Below are 19,071 nucleotides of genomic sequence, written 5' to 3'. Positions count from 1 at the left end.
TTGTATGTCTTCTCTTATATCTAATGATGCTAAGCCTGAACATAATTTTTAAAAATTTATTGACACTTGACACGAGATAAACCTTATTCCAGAAATAATACAATTATCAAACTAACAAAGCGTAACTAATTTAAAGAGATATATCAGAATATACTATATTAACCTTTTATTCTTGGTCATTAAAATTACTCTCATTAAATGTTCATAAGGCGTAATTGAGTTGCTCAGTTATATGTGAAAGATCAATAAAATAGCATCGTGATAAAGAAAATCAAGATATTTACAATAGATACGGAATCAAGCTGCCCAAAACATACATAATAGTAGTGACATACGATCAAATGCCCCGCAAGCAAGCAAGATAATGATGTGGGTATGGCATAAAAGGAGATATTTCCCCCAAAAGCTTGGTGCAAACAAATGTTATAACATTTGAAAGGAGGTAAAATATTTTTAAAAATTCATTGATTTTCCGAGGCCAAAAACTTGGCTTAATGGATCCGTCTTGCCACAAAATACTGAGGTAAGTAAGGAGGCTAGATATAGTCAACATATCAACCATAGGATCCACCTTGAAACTTGGGTGTGATCTTTTCAGCTATGAACTATTTCAAAGTAAAGAAAATTTCGAAATATTTTAGCTATAAATCAGAGCTATCTATCAAAGAAAGAGTTGTATTAAAATAATTTAATACGACTGAAAAACATTGAATGCCATCATAACTTGCTATTGAGGTCGCATTATAACGTAACCTTGTTTATAAATCAAGCCGTCTTCCTAGCTACTACTATGCAACATCAATAGATCGAGGTCATTTCATGGAGCGTCTTCTTATGATCGAGGTCAGCTAATCGAGGTCAACTGCATTACTGAATGAATCTTTCGATCGAAATTCTTAAGCGTGAGACAAAATGTGCATTCTTGAATTAACAGGTCGAACTGTATTTAATGTATGTTTGCATCTCTTAAGGTAAATGAATTGAAATAAAACTGAGTGAAATGTTATATAAATACTAAACCAAAGTTTCAAGTTTTTATAAGAACTACTTATGCAAGCAGAATGTGTGCGCATGTGGAAGCATTTACCGGATGCCTCATATGGACACAACAGTGATCGGCCGAAGCCGATCACAATCAAAGTACTGAAAGTAATGTTAGACGGTGGCGCCGTTTGAAAGTGGCATATTACATGTATGTAAATTATTGTTGTCGAAAATCCACAGCCAGCGTCTCATACATGTAATAGCACAACTGGTCGTGAGTTACTTACATGGATAATTATGTGGAAGTCGTAGTTGTGTTCACAATCCACATTTTACAAATGTTGTGTCTCTTTATCGTCATCTTTTGGGGAAAATCCATAGATTTATCACAGTAGCCTTTGTAGTATAGAAAGTTTCTATCTATATGCTTGTATCTATATGTTTGTATCTATATCAGTTGATATTAAATACATGTACTACACAAATGTATTTTGATTGCCCCAGAATGACTTATTAAATATGTGGGTTGCCACCACATATTGAATGAATAAATCAAATCCAAAGCGATTTCATCACAGTGCGCCAAACTATTTGATTGTATAAAGAAGGGGAATTTTGGTTATTTCCCTTTTGACCTTTGGGTTAACCCTGCAAAGGGGAACAACTTTTGAAAAGTGTGGATTGGACTTTTGTGCTTTAAAGATATTGTAGATTTCTCAAAGTAACGAGAACAAATAAAGCTTTAGTATGATAAAATACATGTACTTATCAGGTTTTTACTAACTATTTGGGCATACATGTAGTTGTTTATTTTCCCTCTCGACAGCATTTTCCCTCAATTTCTTCACGTGGAAAAACTTGCATCATCACACTTGCTTGTGGATCATCACACTTGCTTTTGTCCTCATAGTCAGTTATAAATTTAGGTGTACAGAAAACGGAATGGTTTGCAAGAACCTGTTTGATAAAACTGGTATTGCTTTTGGAATGCACGTCATCATGAAACAGAAGAGTCAATCAATATTTTATCTTCGACTGAAGTTGATTATTTCCATTTGCTCACAACGAAAGTGAATAAAAATTTGAGAAAAAAATATTATACAATATTCAGTCGCGGCAGTTTAATTAATCAACGTTTTAAAGTACATTGGTCTAATTGTATTTAGCTATAGATTTATTCAAATTATATTTGAATGAATTTGGGAAAGTCACATGTATATTTTATCGCTTCTCAGTACACTTTAACACGCATAATTTACTTGCAACATTAAACTTTTCTTGTAAACTTACAAGAAATATAGATTAATTATTCAAAATTAGTTTTAAAAAACACCAAAACAAACAAAATCCAAGTTAAACGCGTGTTTTTCTGACCGTACAGCTGTGTATATAAATTTCATTTTATTCTTTGCATGTACTATAGTCTATATAATAGATCTACGGTCCGCAAATCCCGGCAATATTTCCGGAAAGATATAGTTCTGTAGCTCAGCAGAATACCGGTAATACAGTCATCTTAATGAAGCACATTTTTTACCTTCATGTTTCATTATTTATCGCAAATATAGCATGGATGTATACGCTACTGCCGATGTAGCATTTCGTTGAGTGATGACACTTATTTCGATTGCGAGTCGCAACAAACTGGCGCATTTATATAGGCCCGCCTATTTGTAAATGGAAACAAATGTCGAAAAAAGCTCAAAATAGGGTTGTACTCGCGAGTTAAAAATTATTTGAGAACAAAAGGGTTGATATTTACGTACATGTGAAATAAATGTTATCTGTTTGCGAAAAAATCCCCCAAAACCAAAGAAAAGGTTCTCTAATAGCAGAGACGGGTGCATATGGATTTAAAGTCACAGATTGTACTTCGCTCATCAAATTGCGTTATTTCAGTTTAGTGTGAAAAATTCGTCAGAAACTGTTAAGTGAACAAAATTATTATATCTTACATTACCGTTCACAATGTACTAGGGATGGGACGATCCACCGATGCACCGGTGCATCACGGTATTTATTTTGACGATATTTGGATCGATACGTTTACCATTAATACAACGATACCTATGCGAACTTTTTTTTATTCTCCAAAACTATCCGAGCTTCATATATCGGCTTTTTTTTAGTCTGCGCGCCTAATATGAAAGTACGAAGATGGCGGGAAACTTCGTAAAGCTGTCAAAACTGTTAGGAAGCTAAATCTGGAGTGTGGACAACTTTTGGATTACATTTTTATGAAAAAGTAGTGTATATGAGACTAAAGTCATTTGTAAATTGTGCAACGCTCAGTTTAAATATATCAAAATAACTTTGGACATGCGGTAATACATCGACAGATTGAATAAATTTTTAACCCTTATTCCTGTTTTCATTTAGTTGCAATGTATCGTGATATGTATCGTATCGCATCTCATGTATCGTGATATGTACCGAATCGGCTAAGTACATTATCGTCTCAGCCCTACAATGTACCATAAATGTATATGGAATATTGCATGAGTTGAACCGATTGTTTTTTCTCACAAAAAAGCTAGCGTTTGCTTCAAATTAGAGATACACGAGCTGATACCACGTGAAATCCATAAGACGTTTTACAGCATGTCTTTAATCCCTTATTTGCTTACAAAAAATCTGAGCTGAAAATCTTTGAAACATCGTAAAATGTTGTTTGTTTATACATGTACATGTAAAATGGCGACTTGATTTGCAAGTGAATTTTACAATCCGAGGTCGATCGATTAGCGTGTTTGAGAGAAAGTCAACAGCAAGTAAAGCGTCAACGTCAGTAGTAAATATTGTCTGATGAATATTGAGGTGCCTGTAATAATATTAATGTTCCTACAGACTGAGTGGGTTACAAAATTAGGTAAATCACATGATAGTCCAAAATTAAACACATTTGTATCGTAAATTTCAAGTTTTTTGTTTGTTAAAAGAACACATGAACACTTGTAGAAGAAAGTGTGCCATTGATCGGTTGAAGTTCAATAAAATTATCTAATATTCATTATCAGTATCTCTTGTGAATTCTTTAGAATAAGCTACAAAAGAATAAATATCCTTCCTCAACTAAAATTAATGCGTTGAAAATGAATGAATTTATCGATGAAGCATACTTGCTGAAATATGAAATGGCAAACCTTTTTAAATTGTGTGTGTTTCTGACAATTGTTTACATCATAAAAAAAAACAAGAAGCGATTATTGTGAGATCTCTTAGCCAATGATCGCAGTGATATATATAGTTTATGCAGTCGTGATACAGAGTTTAACGTCACAACTGGCAGTTGGTGCATAAATTATCGATACCGTGTAAGCAGACAGGGTCATACAAACGGCTCATTTAAAATAAAACACAATTTCATAAATTGTTTACATATATGTACAAAATGATTAGCAGCTATAATGCTTAAAATATCTGATAAGATTAAAATTAGTTATTATACTGAAATCGACACATAGATAAAAAATTGCGTGTAACACTGCATACCTAACAGAGTTATCGTTCATTATCCGCTAGGGTCCCCGTAAGAAATACTCTTCCGGTCAGGACCGTAGCAATAGACCGTGGCTATTTATAGCCACCGTCTAAAAATGGCATCAGCCATCCACCCCTCTTAATTATCATATTAGTAATATTGTTAAATAGCATTGCTTCGAATGGGTTGTGCTAAGTATATATTCTTATAAACTAAAGACCGCCACTTTAAAAGGGTTTAATTCTGTCTTCTAGCACATCAGTTATGTAGTCTATTGTATAGTTGATTGATTGAGCTTTTCTGATCAAGATATCGGTTGTCTGTCGTCGTCGTCGTTGTTGTAAACTGTTCACATTTTCACTTTCTACTGTGTTCAGCTATGTGTTTAAACAAAATATTCTCTGTTAAAATTTTCCGTTTGTGTTGCCTTTTACAGTCAATTGCTAAATTTTCGAATGTCATAAGTACCAAAATGATAAAACGTTAACATTGTGCTGAAGAATATTGATCAAGAAACAATGTTTACTTTAGTTTATAGGATTAAACAGATCGACACAATTATCATTCATTTATTTGTTTTGAATTCTATTCTTTCGATGCTTGAAACATCTCAACCAGATTTACACTGTTGTTTGCATTTTCCGAATTTCCTCTCGCACCTGTCACGGCACTGCCTCCTCTCACTAAGGGGCCGCGAGAGGCAGTTGTTGTGGCAGTTGTCCCTCTGGGCCCTACATCCCCGCTTACAGGCATTGGCCGACACCGTGGACATCATCACGAGGCCGAGGACCAATAGGACGATCAGAAATTTGGTCTACAACGTTAGATAATTCAATTACATCATACTGAATTTTTTGAAATTACTTAACAACATACGATTTTGGTTTAGTACGTACATTCATGTTGACTCGCTGGTTGTTTCACCTGAAATGTCAAACATTAGGAATAACTCTCAATGCTTCTCTCACATTTTACTCTTATGTCATTTTACTTATTTTCATGTAACGTGATTTATACATCTATCCAACTTCATAATTATAACACTTTATCAGCATTGTATTATAGCGTTTTCATAAATCTCATTTAAGGGCTTGGTGGTCGTTGCTATTTTTAGACATAGTATAATATTCAAATCTCATTGATAAGAAGCGTTCTGTATATAAGAAACCAAAACAATTGGATTTTCTCTACCAAATGATACTTCAAGACCAAATTTAAAATTATTAAAGTACGCCTGATTGGTAAATTGTTGACCACCTTGACTCTTAAAGTTAATTTGGATAGACTTAGAATAAATGTACTCACCCTTGAAGTCTGCACACAGAACCTGCTGGATGGAGTCTCAGGACGGCTTATATATAGAAACCAAACCGTGTGATTGATGGATAGGGTCTGAATGACCGAACGATTGAATAATGTAACAAATTGGTGAATGACTGTGGTCAAGGACATGGTATCCTATAGACAAAGGTGAAGGCAAGAATGACCGAATAAAGTTAAGAATTAACAGATTGGTGGATAGTCACATTGCACAGTGACCCAATTACAAACAGTCTGGCAAATCTTTAAATTGATCTTTAAGAGTAGGGCTTACTTTACATTTTTTAAAGTTTTGAATGAATTTAAGAATTCATACATTATGTCAAATTTTGAAGATATCATACTCCAAGAAGTATCACTATTTTAATGATGTATGCTGATGACATGGCTTTATTATCTGAATCTCTAGATGGCTTACATAACATACTTGGTACACTTCCAGATTATTGCAACGACTGGAAACTATCAGTAATTGTGTGTAAAACAAAAATAGTAGTTTTTAGAAAATCTGGACGTTTGAAACAAACTGAAAAGGTGGTTGTACAATAAGGAAGAGATTGAATTTGTTAATTAATTTACATGTACTTATATAGGGCTAACACTTTCATATACTGGTAGCTTTTTGTAAATTCCAATTACAACTGGCATCCTAAGAAAGAAAATGTATGTTTAAGCTTATGAAAAAAAATGAAAAATGTATACTCAACCATGTTACTCCTTTATCCTTATTTGAATGATACATATGTATGTAATGTATTGAGCTATGCAAGTGAAGCATGGGAATTTCACAAGGGTGGTGCTATTGAAAAAACACATTTGGAAAATAAAGAGACCCGCTCGAATCATTTCTTAGATCTTGACCTTAAAATTGATTGCCAAAAAAACTACGTCTATTCTTGTTAGGAGAAAATAAGATTTATAAGGTACAACATTTGATTGTTTTCTTAATCTTTACACAGATCTCTTTATCATAAAAAAAATTATCATTGTCTAGAAATAACACCATCAATTCCCATAAAGTTAATTATGCTAATAAATCAAGATCAAAAGAAATATGATTATCATAAGTTTAAATGTATGACAATAGTATGACGTCACAGTTATGGTCAAGTTCTGTACTGGGGTTTCTGTTGAATTGTCCAGCTGCTGGCTTGATATATAGATACTTCACTCGTTAATGAGGCTGAGGTCACCAGTATAGTGAACTAGAAGCACTTTGTAATGTGATCAATTAATTTCACTATATCGGTCGACTCAACATCTATCAATCAAATTAGGCCTCTATATATATGTTTCCAATAAAGGTATTAAATAACACCAGTATCTAAGCATCGTCGTAAGTATAGTACCAAATATCTAATTAAGAAAGAACTTGAAAAAAGCTTAATAGAGTTTAATTTTATAAAATTTTCTTATTTTTAATTTTTCAGACTTGTTAGCATCAGATACAATGGATGTAAGTTTTCCTTTAATGCGAAACGTTTTTATAAATTTCAAATTATGCTTGATTTTGTAGGGTTTTATTTCTAATTATTTCTAAATCTCACCTAATGTTTTCTCTTTTTGTTGCAATAACTTTTCTTGTTTGTGAAACATTTCTAGAGAAGGATTTTGGTTGTCCTTTTGGTTTTTGCTCTAATAATGACGTCAGTTTCCGCCAGAACATGTCGGAAATCTTGCAGACGCCAGAGGAACAGGTGTGAAAGAAGGTGTGATTTTGCACCTTTACTCCAGAGAAGAAACTGTAGGATGAGATGTGAGAGGAAATTTGGAAGATGCAAGGCGCAATGCAACTATGGCTAAAGTGACCATCATAAAGTGATTTGTGTTTGATCTATCATGATTAAATCATAAAACAAACACCCAGACTTATTTTTGATATCCTTATAAGATGTTGATATTCTTACAGTGATTGTGACCGATGTTTCATTGCATGGACATTTTAGAGATGCACAAACTTGTAAAGCACATAAAACGAATGATGCAATTTAGAAATTCATCGACCGTGTAGTTCCCCTTAAGCCAAAATAAATGAATAAAAATAAATAAATAAAATGAAATGAGAAAAATAAAGAATAAACGGACAGCTTTCAATATCTATCATTTCATCACTACTCACTCTGATGTTTCATGAAATTTATAATAACATAAAGTATGTACACAAATTCAAATGTGGGTTGTATAGAAAGTAAACAAATAAAACACATATCGCAAATGTTAAAGATTCAAGATGTACATGGTTTTTCATTTAACACTTAATTGAATGACATTAAAAAACCTACTACATGTGTATACAATATGCATGTATTGTGTCAGATAAGAAAGTATTACAAAAGTTCAAAATGAGATGTGTATATTGTTCCATCTCTTCATCTTGTTGTCTTCGGAAATAGCCGAAGAAATGTACATGATTCCGAGAATTTTTTATCTCTTCTTTCAATGCTTATCAAGATATATTATACAAGTTGATGAATTTTCCTTTTATACTTTATTCAGTATCTAAAATGATCGGTTCCTTGATGTTAATGTTTAATAGTTTAAGGTCAAGATCTAGTAATTGAAAGGTGCCTACAGGTTTATGAAATTCAGGATATAAATTCTTTTAATGATGCTTCATAACAATATCTTTGTTTCATAGGGTGTACCGGGGCTTACATTTTTGGTAAACACAATGAAAAATCATGTTTTAAACAACCATTTTCTATGAAATATGAAGGATAAAAGTAACAGATCTTGGAGTTTTGTAGGTTTTTTACTTATGAAATACATCTAGATTGCCTACAGTCTCCCCAAAAACGGCATTAAACAAGCTCTTGACCTCCTCTTTAAAATGATGTCAAAATGAATATAGGTACCGGCATTATTTTTCCGTGATTAAATATAGAATGTCGAAATATTGTTTTATTTTCTACATAATTCCTTTTAAGTCGTAAAATACGGGAAAAGATTATCAAATCAATTATGACGTAATAATAGTTCAAGCACGAAAAAGACACTCTAGAATCCTTTGCTAGATCTTGACCTTAATGTCTAATATTTTGATAAAACATACCTGAAACCAGTCGAATTTCATGATTAAAGCACTGTTAGAACCTGTCTGGTTTGCATAGTCAATCATTTCATTTAGATTACTTTTATTTGGAAAATTGGAAAGTTTTTAATAAAGTTAATTGATAATTAACATAGAAAGCGCCACTCATTTAATAAATGAGTTAACTTTGTCAAACAAAATTGCGACCAATATGGCGGCGCCAATGAGCTGGAAGAAAATTTTTCAGCCCTTAGTACCACTGCATGATTTAACTTCTTTCTTTTTTTACTGATTTTCTTATATATAGTGTTACCATAAAGCCTCACCCACCTCTCTCTGCCCTCAATATTAGTTTATGGCACAAAACATTCAAGGTAAATCTGATGGTTAGTTTGTTGACCACCCAGCTTCCGTAAAGACTATAGAACAATGCTGTGACATGTAGTTCAAAAGTTCTTGGCAATTTTTGCAATCGAATGGCTGAAGAGTTAAATTTAATCTGTATTCAATTTAGGGTGTATAATTTGTTCTGATAAATAACGGATGCCCCTCTACCTCTCCTATTTTACAGTTTACTGCTCACGATCAAAACAAAAATAACACGTCTTCTGTAATTTTTAGCGTCCTGATCAGTTAATATGTAATCATTTGATTTTTAAAAATGCAATTTAATGATATATTTAAAGAACGTTACCATAATAGCTAAAATCATTTAAGAATCCAGATTTTGAGATTTTAAATCAAATATCAGTGGATAATTGTGTATAAAGGAACTTTTCTAAATCATAACGGCTATACACCAAAGAACTATGCGTAAAATTTAAAATATAATAATCAAACTTTTACATATGATAAATTACCGTTCTACATGATTTTAAAATAGTTATTGCTTTACTTTAAATCCTGTGTACACGACAACAAACATCATTTGCATTCAATCTGATTAATGTGTTTTGCATCATTTTCATCATCGTATGCAAAAAAAAAAACAACAAAAAACAAAAAACAAACCAGGATGTAATAAACGTTACTTGGTTTTTTAGTTTTAATAACAAAACCTCGTTGACAGCTCTAATTCTGATGTTGAACTAACACAAAATTTAAAACGACAATTGATATACTAGTATTTTGGTGAAATAAGGAAGGCTATTTTCTAATTGTCTATGGACTTTTCCGTTTTCCCGATTACGACAAAGAGCACACGACGAGTGTAACCGGTCAGCAGAGAATGCTTATTCCTCCATAGCACCTGTTCATTCTTTCAAATCTCTTTATAAAGGTTCGTATTGGCTTTACTCCTCTTTTGTTTTTTTCCTTTGGACTTTTGATTTTGAACACTGTTATCACCACATACCTTCTTAATATTGTTGATTTGTCTATTCGATACATAGGGAAAACATTTAAAGGAACCTTCCTAGATATAAAATAGTTTATGGCAAAAAATCAAATTAAAACATATAGATAATTTGTTGAGCATCAAGTCCTTAATGGTTTGGATAATCTTCCTGTTACGTGTCAACAAATGATTGGGTTTTTTTTTTAAAATATATAGTAACAACTTGTAAATTCTATTATTTCTTTGGACGCACAGGGCCAAAAAAGTATAGCAATCGCACAATGTTGCCAGCCAACTTTAGCAAGAACTTGAACAAATGTTTAATTATCATATAAATTAATTTATTGTAGTTTGATTAAGCTCCTCGGGAAAAATAAGTAACCAGGTATTTCATTATAACTCAAAACTAACTTAACTGAAATCTTAGCCTTCCTTTTCCCTTTTGAAATCCTGCATCTTTAAACAGACACAATAGTACAAAAATCAATATAGCCAGTGATCCAAATTAATCTCAATGAGGGTTTTACAGTATTTGGTACATTATATATACTATAATATAGTTAAAATGGCCACAACACAACAAGTATGTGAATATTAAAACAGATTCAAAGATAAGAAATTATATTGTTAGCAAGTTCTATTTGACAATTAAGAAATTATATTGTTTCCAATTTCTATTTGACAATTAAGCTGAACTAATTTGTTCAGCTGCTGATCTCATACCGTGATGCAAACTAGTAATGATTTGACAACACAAATTAGTCATGATACATAATGCCCTTTTATGCAGGGTGCCAAACGTAGTTTAGGGTATTAAAGTTCAAGTTGCTATTAATGATTAATGCGACTGGGGTCATCAGTATCATGAACTAAAATCCGTCTGTTACACTAGCAATCCATCTCAGAATGTCTGGCAATTGAACATACCAGTAAATCATTTATGTTAAACATCTATATTTACGTAGAGGTTTCTAACACCATCAATAACTAAACTTAAACATAACATCAAGGTAAATATTGTGCTCACATGTAATTTGGAAATATCTATAATTTATTTTTCTGCTTAAAACTTATCTTTTTTCTTTTCAAGTGCTTAGACCTCTTCCTTCAACCGCAATGGATGTAAGTTTTTTTTTTAATTATCAAAATGTTATCTGATAATTTCTTATACTGCAGAGTTTATATAAAAAAATCTCATTGTTCTAATGACTCTTTTTTGTATTTAATAATTTTCTAGAGAAGGATTTTGGTTGTCCTTTTTGTTTTTGCTTTAACAATGACATCAGTTTCGGCTAGAACATGTACGGAGATTTGCGGACAAAAGCAAAATTGGTGTGAAAATCGGTGTATGTGGGAACCCTTAATTCAGCGAATTTCCTGCGGGATGAAATGCAAAAGGAGATTTAAAAGATGCAACGCAAAGTGTAACAAATAGTAGAAAGACCACCAAGGAGTCTCAGGACAAAACATGTTGTTTTGTCATCAATTGTTATTGAATAAAATATTTTATGTAATCTTTTCTGCTATTTTTAGTATAATTACAATTCTTATAATCTATCTAGATTATATTTCATTTATAATTGTATCTGATAATGACACGCAAATGTATGAGACACATAACGTGATAAAAGGACAATAAACTGAGTTGACACATAACACACAAGATATTATTTAACAACATTTCAAAATGCATATATTTTTCTATCGTGAAGATGTAGCAGCTTTAAGATTGATTTAAAAACAAAAGCTCATTTTTACAAATTGTTCTGAAAATAAAAATAAACTGATAACATCAAGATGTAAATAACCAAAATCAACGAAAAATATCTTCTTTATTAGATATTGAAATGAAACAACGTTTACTAAATGATGGTTTAAATCATACAGCAGTATATTATATTGCTTTCAAGAATTGGTAAAATGAAATTCATAACATTGACTCATTTCCTACGATATATCATGGATTTACTTGCAATTTAAAGCGGTTGGTCCGATTATATTTCAAATCTCGGTACGCTTTTAAACGACGTTTAAGCTTGGTCAATTAAGTCATAAATGATGTACGTTTTTTTTTTTACAAAACACACGACATAAAAAGGGTATCGCATTATTTCGCCTCATATTAAAAAGTCGCCCCTGTCGTCGAGGCGGGGATGATTGTATTACGACTTTGACATAGCTTTTAACAGAATCTAAAAAGGAGTAGTATTCTGGCAAATCAAATCATTTTTTAAGTTTGTTATGTTTACAATCGATGCATAACATCCGGGTTGAGTAAACCCAAACATTCGGGAGACAAAACCAAACGGTTCCCTTTCGTTAACATTCTTATGATTCGTTTTGGTTTGTTTTTTGTATGTCCTTAAAGATTTTATCTTTTTTTAACTTTGAGTTTTCTGACTTTGAAAGAATATCCATTTTCCTGGTGTAAATAAGCGAAGTCTATAACTTTCTAATTTAATTGGTTTATATAGAAAATTTTCTGAAACTGTGATAAAAGTCGGACCATGAAGCTTTAACTGAGATGCAAGTCAGTTGAAAAACTAGTACCAGAAAATACAGGATTAGAGATTATGTTTGTCACCTAGTAATGTTGTAGTATTATTACACTCTCATCAGATACATCGCCGTGGACTGGTGGGGTAGGTGAAAATGCAGTATTTATATAGAATAGAATGAAATTATTAACAAGATTCTAGCTTTTAACATTTTGAAAACATTGAATATTCAAGTTTCTATAGTCTCGTCTTCCTCAGTTGCGTCTTTCTGGTCATAAACTTCTTTTTACTCATGTTAATGAACTTCTTATCAAGAGTTTGTCTTTAACTAGCTCTTGATACTACTGGGTTTTCACTATTGCGTAATGCATAATTGTAGATTTTTACTCAGAAATTGAAATATCATAAAGCAGACGAGAAATTCCTGTAGTTTGGGATATCTGGACCGTGCATGAATATTGACCTAGATAGATCAGTATAAGAGCTTTGACTGGAAATGCAGGGGTCCCAGGTTCGATTCCTGATCTAGCTATAAAGTTATTGTATTTATATGTAAACCCATTCTTCTTTTTCTACTACAAATGCAGGGCTATTAAAAATATGCTGTTTAATCTTAAATTATATTTTTTGACTATCGTGTAACTTCCTATCAATATAGTAAATAATTTCAGCTTGCTTTTAGCTTATGACTCAATCCACGTGATAAATATATGCAAAAATATGCATGCTGAGAATTTGAATGGTTGTGGTTGTATTAATTTTCAATTGATTTCAATACTTGTTTAATCACTGAAGTATGAAGAAACCTTTGCCATTTGTAACAACTACGTGTATGTAAACATATTAATCATTCCTTGAATAATTTGATTATTTCACAACATAGTTATTACCATAAATGGGTTATTTTGATAATCACCAATATGTTACACTAATGAATTATTTTTGACATTCTGGCCTTGACCATTGCTCAATTTTAGAGTTAGATTTTTGTATATAAACTGCACGAGGATTTTGCCAATCAGACTGTTTCAACAGACTTCAATTGTAAGTAGAAAATTGATCTAAGTGTTGTTTTTTTTAAAGTTAAATATCATATCTGAAAAAATGTAGTTACAATTTCATAACCTAGATAATAGATCAGTTTGTCGGCATTTGACATCGCAAGAAACTTTATTATTTTTCCTGAATCGTTGGGACTCTGGAAAATTTATCTCAAATTAAAATTTGACCCCTCAATATCAAATGTTTATGTTATATTTTCCTTCAATAAAATGAAATAATGCTTTTAAAGTTTGTTTTCTTTTTCCTTTTTCAGGATAAAAGCATAAACATGAATGTAAGTATAAAAACCTGAGATTTATCACTATGAACTGCGCCTCCCACGGACAAAATCTGTTTCACTTCCATAATGTTGTAGACCAAGTTTCTGATCCTCCTGCTGGTTATCGGCCTGGTGATGATGACCACTGTGTCAGCCAACAACTGCAAAAATAAATGTAAGAACAAGAGGGACAGATGCGAAAGGGACTGTTCGGGACCACCAGCGGACAGAAGGCAGTGTAGGGACAGGTGCGAGAGGAAACTTGGAAAATGCAAACAGCAGTGTAAATCTGGTTGAGATGTTTGAAGCATCGACAGAATTTGAAATAAATCTAAAGAAATGTTTTCATGTTACGTTTGTTATGAATTAAAGGTAAATAATAGTTTACAATGATTGCAACAGTGTGCACAGAAACAAAACAAACGTTTACGTTGCATGCACTATATCTATCAAAATAGTCCGTACAAGTCATTAATACTAATGATAACTTATTTTAACTACCGAATCGTATGATATTCTGACATGGTGATGTAACGACCATTGAACATCCGAAATGATGACTTTAATCAAATTTGTTGATAATCTTGTTTCATCAACTTGTTTGTGAGTGGGTTGTGTCGTGTTAGATATTGTTCATTAGCAGAACATGCCCCTTTTGATAGGCAAAAACCCCATATACAGGTCATTAAAGTATATCGCTATAAAAGTAAGGAATGTAAACGATAGAAAAATCGAAATCATCCCATTATCATAGAGTTTTGTTTTTAGGTTACCATTGTTGTCTTTTTCTAGTACAAACTATAATTATATTAGCAAATTATAATTGCAAAGGACAAGAACGTACAATGCCTGAATAATCCCCAGCACTCAGAATGTTGAAATGGCATGCGTACATATAAAAAGAAATTTACATTTGAAAGTGTTCATCAGTACATGTATAATATAAAACATCATTCTCTGACAAATTTACATATAAACATTTATATTTGGTACTTATCGTGTTTGTTTTAACAGTATGTTTTCATAATATTTTCTTAGTATAAGAATGTATAGATGAAAGTCAAACTAGATTAACTGAAATTGCTTCTTTTGAGATATCTCAGATTTTTAGATAGTCTTTCATCATACTATGCTAAACAAACGTGCTCCTTGTAATTAACTGCAAATGGTGTTGATAGTTCTAGTTTAAAAATAATAACATGAATTTTTAGAAAGAAATGAAAAGGAAATGCATAATGGCGATACGAATCAGTTAAATTGGACATTTGAGAATGTAATGGAATAATGAATTCTTGTCTTCAGCTCCTTGCGGTTTGAATTTTATCGTCCTGTGTGCATGGGATTTAGCCTTCAAAAATTGTCAACATGAACGTTAAATATTTATTGCTCAAATTTTGCAACATTTATATAACATTAAGTCCAACCTTTTTAACCAAATAAAGTTCCCTTTTACCTAAGTAGACAGTATCTATCTCAAACTTTTTTTGATAAAGACAGGGGTCATCAGTATCATGAACTAAAATCCGTCTGTTACACTAGCAATCTATCTCAGAGTGTTTGACAATTGGACATACCTGTATATCATTTCTGTAAAACCTTTCTATATACGGAGAGGTTTCTAACACCATCTCTAACTAAACCTAAACATAATATTACGGTAAATCTTGTGCTAAACATTTAATTTAAAAATATTTATAATTTATTTTTCTGCTTAAAATTTATCTTTTTACTTTTCAAGTCTTCAGACCTACTTCCTTTATTTCTAATGAATATAATTTTTTTTTTCTTAATTATCAAAATGTTACCTTTTAATTAATAATTATGCATGGTTTATAAAAAAAAACAACTTTAAAGTATCGTTAGTTCATTCTTCATTTCTCTTTGTTCTGATGACTCTTTTTTGTATGAAATGAACATGTACGGAGATTAGCGGACAAAAGCAAAATTGGTGTGAAAATCGGTGTATATGGGAACCCTTAATTCAGCGAATTACCTGCAGGATGAAATGCAAGAGATTTAGAAGATGCAACGCAAAGTGTAACAAATAGTAGAAAGACCACCAAGGAGTCTTAGGACAAAGCATGTTGTTTTGTCATCAATTGTGATTGAATACATATTTTATGTAATCTTTTCTGCTATTTTTAGTATATTTCATTTATAAATGTATCTGATAATGACACGCAAATGTATAAGACATATATCGTGATTAGACGGTCATAGACTGAGTTAATACATAACACACAAAGTATTATTTAACAACTATTCAATAAGCATATATTTTTCTATAGATTTACTGGTTTTAAGATTGGTTTATAAATGAAAGGTCACTATTACAAATCATTCTGATAATAAACTGATAGGATCAAAATATGAATAACCAAAATCGACGAAAGATATTTTTATTGGATGTTAAAATGTAACAATGTTTACTAAATTTTGGTTTGAACTCATACATCATTATATATTATATTGGTTTTTAGAATTTTTTAAATGAAATTCATTAATTAAACTCATTCCTATGATGTATTACTGGTGAATTTACCAGCAGATGGTCAGTTTTTGAAACAGCATGATTTGTACAAAATTATAGACTGTCTAATATATGTGCAATGCTATACTACAGTGTTATTAATGTAATATCTAGTTTCCTTAGATCTCAGTCTTTAAAAGATCTGATGTTAAAAAAGATCACTATCCATACATTCCATTTTACTTTGAGTATGTTTTATTGTTTGAAAATGTTCCAAAATCTTGTACAGTCTTATAAATAGTAAAGATATTATACCAAATGCCATTCAGAAATGTAACACTGAATTATCAATGCAACTGGAAATTAATGTTTCAGTCAGAGAGTTCTTTAAAGTATGTTTCAAAACAAGTGTTGTGCTCAGCACAGAGGCTTCAGTACAGAATTCTTTTCAGAATGTTGCCTACAAAATGCTATCTTAAAAATATTAATGTAAGCACTGATGATTGTTGCTTTTTTGCAAAGAAGATGTGGAAACAATTCCACATGTATTCATTAAATGTTAATAAATACTAGCATTATGGAATTAACTCAGCATGTATATCTATTGTAAAACTACAAATAGAATTTGATCTAATGTTACTAATGTAATATTTGGTGAAATACCTCTAAATCAGAGTAACAAAGTTGTATACCTTATAAGTTTGTATCCCAAACAGCATATTTTCAACGGTTTGAAACCAAAAAAGATCCCTCACTTAAAGGGACCACTACAATATATCTTTCTCAAATATAAGGTTAAAAGATACATATCAATTAAATCATTTAAAATGGTAAAATTTGACAAACAATGGTCAAACTGGAAAAATATTTTTTTTAATTTTCCTGTAAACAATTAGAATGTTTCTGATAGTTATGTAAGCAAGTGTATAAAAGAGTGTGTGAGTGCCAATAAATATTTACTTTGTTTCTTTGATTCCTTGTTATAATTCTGAAAATGACAATAACATTTGAAAGAAAAATTTACTAGCATTTTAACAAAATTTGAAGTAAGTGTAAAAATCATACCGCTCCTCATCGGAAAATACAGGATTAGAGATTATGTTTGTTACCTAGTAATGCTGTTATACTATTCTATCTCATTAGATATATCTCTGTGTACTCCTAAAATACAGTATTTATATAGAAAACAGAAAAAATTATTAATAAAATTTCTTGCTTTAAACATATTTGAGAACATTAAAGTTAAAGTTTTTAAAGTCTCGTTTTGCTCGGTTGAGTCTTTCTGGTCATAAACTATTGTTTACTCATGTTAATGAACTACTTAGCCAGAGTTTGTCTTTCACTGTATATGTCTTGATAACACTGCTGAGGTAATGCAATATTGTTTATTTTTATTCAGAATTTGAAATATTATAAAACAGAGAAATTCCTGTAGTTGGGGATATATGATTGGCCTGGGTAGCTCAGTTAAAGAGCTCTGACTGGAAATGCAGGGGTCCCAGGTTCGATTTCTGAACTAACCATGAATTTATTGTATTTATATCTTACCCATTCTCCTTTTCCTAGCACAAATGCAGTGTTGATAAAAATCTACTATTTAATCTTAAATTGACTTTGCGACAATCGTATACTAGTACCTTCTAATAAATAAAGTAAATAATTTCAGCTTGCTTAACGCCTATGATTCAATCCACATGGTAGAATATGCATATATATGCATGTTTAAATTGGAATGTTTATGGTCGTGATACTTTTCAATTGCTTTCAATGCTTATTCAATTACTGAAGTATGAAGAAACCTTTGCAATTTGTAACAATACGTGTTTGTAAAAATACTAATAATTCGTTTGATAAATTGATAATTTCATAACTTAGTATTAATCATAGATGGGCCATTTTGATAATCCACCAATATGTTACATTATTGAATAATTTTGACATTCTGGCCTTGACTAATGACCATCAATTTAGGGTCAGATTTTTGTATATAAACTGCGCGAGGATTCTGCCAAATCAGACTGTTTCAACAGACTTCAACTGTAAGTAGAAAATTAACATGGTTGTTTTTGTTATACATACATATCGTATCTAAAAAAAGCTGTTACTACAATTTAATAACTAAGATAATAGATAATGTGTTGCCATTTGATAAAGCATGTCACCTTTTAATATTTTCATGTACTGTTGGAATTCATGGGATCAAAATTGAACCCCTAAGTATAAAATGTGTTGTTTTATTTTTCTACAATTAAATGAAATTATGCTTTGGATTTTTTTCCAGGACAAAAGCATAAACATGAATGTAAGTATAAAAACATGAGATTTATAACTATGAACTGCTCCTCCCACGGACAAAATCTGTTTCACTTCCATATTGTTGTAGACCAAGTTTCTGATCGTCCTGCTGGTCGTAGGCCTCGTGATGATGACCACTGTGTCAGCCAACAACTGCAAAAATAAATGTAAAAACCAGAGGGACAGATGCGAAAGGGACTGCTCGGGAACACCAGCGGACAGGAGACAGTGTAGGGACAAGTGCGAGAGGAAACTTGGAAAATGCAAACAACAGTGTTAATTTGTTGAGATGTTTGAAGCATCGAAAGAATTTGAAATAAATCTAAAGAAATGTT

The 19,071-nt window shown here is 31.5% G+C and overlaps 4 long non-coding RNA genes across 4 annotated transcripts; 3 read left to right on the top strand and 1 right to left on the bottom strand.

Annotated features, from left to right (window-relative positions):
* Nucleotides 1–5,020: 5,020 nt before the first annotated feature.
* LOC136272566 (uncharacterized) lies at nucleotides 5,021–5,896 on the bottom strand. Its single transcript, XR_010710561.1, has 3 exons — nucleotides 5,771–5,896; nucleotides 5,362–5,389; nucleotides 5,021–5,279 (listed from the first exon to the last, which is right to left on the bottom strand). It is a non-coding gene; the product is annotated as an uncharacterized lncRNA (long non-coding RNA).
* Nucleotides 5,897–7,014: 1,118 nt separating this feature from the next.
* LOC105340941 (uncharacterized) lies at nucleotides 7,015–7,647 on the top strand. The gene is made up of 3 exons (XR_902267.4): nucleotides 7,015–7,121; nucleotides 7,216–7,241; nucleotides 7,388–7,647. It is a non-coding gene; the product is annotated as an uncharacterized lncRNA (long non-coding RNA).
* A 5,969-nt stretch (nucleotides 7,648–13,616) lies between these two features.
* LOC136272557 (uncharacterized) lies at nucleotides 13,617–14,309 on the top strand. The gene is made up of 3 exons (XR_010710556.1): nucleotides 13,617–13,694; nucleotides 13,966–13,986; nucleotides 14,068–14,309. It is a non-coding gene; the product is annotated as an uncharacterized lncRNA (long non-coding RNA).
* A 4,097-nt stretch (nucleotides 14,310–18,406) lies between these two features.
* Nucleotides 18,407–19,071, top strand: LOC105340938 (uncharacterized). Its single transcript, XR_902264.4, has 3 exons — nucleotides 18,407–18,480; nucleotides 18,723–18,743; nucleotides 18,825–19,071. It is a non-coding gene; the product is annotated as an uncharacterized lncRNA (long non-coding RNA).

This window comes from Magallana gigas, chromosome 2, assembly GCF_963853765.1.
Source record: "Magallana gigas chromosome 2, xbMagGiga1.1, whole genome shotgun sequence".
Classification (NCBI taxonomy): Eukaryota; Metazoa; Mollusca; class Bivalvia; order Ostreida; family Ostreidae; genus Magallana; species Magallana gigas.
Note: the sequence above shows the minus strand (reverse complement) of the source record. Positions and strands in the feature narration are given on the sequence as shown.